Here is a 1,478-nt window from a genome sequence, read left to right as displayed (position 1 = left end):
CCCCCCCCTTAACACTAGATTCTGTTTAGTTTCTAGTTACAATTCAATTTGAAATATTTAGATCTTTAGGACTTCATGACATTTTTTTGCCTCCATTCAATAACCCTTGAATTCATGCCCGGTTCAAGGTGTTCTCAGAGAAGCTTTCCAGTTTGGATTTCAGTTCAAAAGACTTGAGGCCTAATGTTTTTAAAAGGGATCTCTGCTTTGTTTCCACCCCTAATGAGAGTGCTAAGAGAAGGCTTATACATGCATATGAATAACAAGTCCCTGCAGGGCTGAAAGTGGACTATTCTTACCTGTGTTATCATTGCAGTTAAAAATACTCACTAGGAGACAGATCCCATTAAGCCAGCCACAGTGCAAGTGAAGAGCAAAAACATAGCTTTTTCAACTACTTTACAGGTTGAAAAATAGGTTTACAGGTATTTTCAGCTATTATTTTATAAGTCCCTACGGTATCCATGCATTGTACTATAGGAAAAGTTCAACTACATTGGGTGTTGGCTAATTCTCACAAAAATTCTCATTCAAAGTAACTGTAATGCAATTTATTTTCTTTAACAACAACCAATAAGTGCTGAATTATCATTTGCCCCAAGGTTCTACCATAAAAATGAAGCGATCCTTAAGTTTGAACTTGTCTTATAAAATGGCCTGGCATGTATTTCTGTGAAGTCTTTCACTTTGTTTAAATTTAGTCTTTGTGATTTTATCTGAAATTTAAGCTGAGCGATAGTGCAATTTATTCCACTGTTTTAACTGAGGTCTTATCAGGTACATTAAATCTCTTCTAAAATTGTTCAGTTTTTCACCTTGGCTCCCACAGCAGGCCTTCCATTTCTAAACACCAAAGCTTGTGGTCATATGAGAAAGCACCGGGTTGGGTTTAGAATTGGTCTAGAACATCTTGTATTGCTCTGTGACATTCCTGTCACAAGTTAGTTAACTTAAGATGGCAGCCCGCAACAGTAGGCTCAGAAAAAATAGATTAATGATACCTTCATAGCCACTGAACTTCTGGCCTGAACAAACACCCCTTTTCTAACATACTGTGATAGCTTTTATTACTCACACCGGTGTAATATGTGAAAGAATCTCTTGAATATACTAAATCAGAGACAAAAATTCTTACTTACATTTAAGGGTTCACACATTACTTCATTTTTACTGAGACAAAGATTAATGGAACAGATAGTGTAAATCAGCTTTGTAGTCCAATAATTTTTTTATTGCAAGGTTATGAAAGCCACCTTCAAACATTTGTTTTCTTTCTACTTGACACCCTGTTATTCAAAACATTTATTTTTCATGTGTGTTGTGACATTAAGTTAAAGCAAGAGCAGCCCTGCAGAAAGGGATCTGGGGGTGCTGGTCGACAGCAGGCTCAATATGAGTCAGCAGCGTGCCCTGGCAGCCAAGAGGGCAAACGGCATCCTGGGGTGCATCAAACACAGCATAACCAGCCGGTCAAAAGA

This window comes from Pygoscelis adeliae, unplaced genomic scaffold (genome assembly GCF_000699105.1).
Source record: "Pygoscelis adeliae isolate BGI_AS28 unplaced genomic scaffold, ASM69910v1 Scaffold226, whole genome shotgun sequence".
Lineage (NCBI taxonomy): Eukaryota > Metazoa > Chordata > Aves > Sphenisciformes > Spheniscidae > Pygoscelis > Pygoscelis adeliae.
This window is presented reverse-complemented; position numbering follows the sequence as displayed.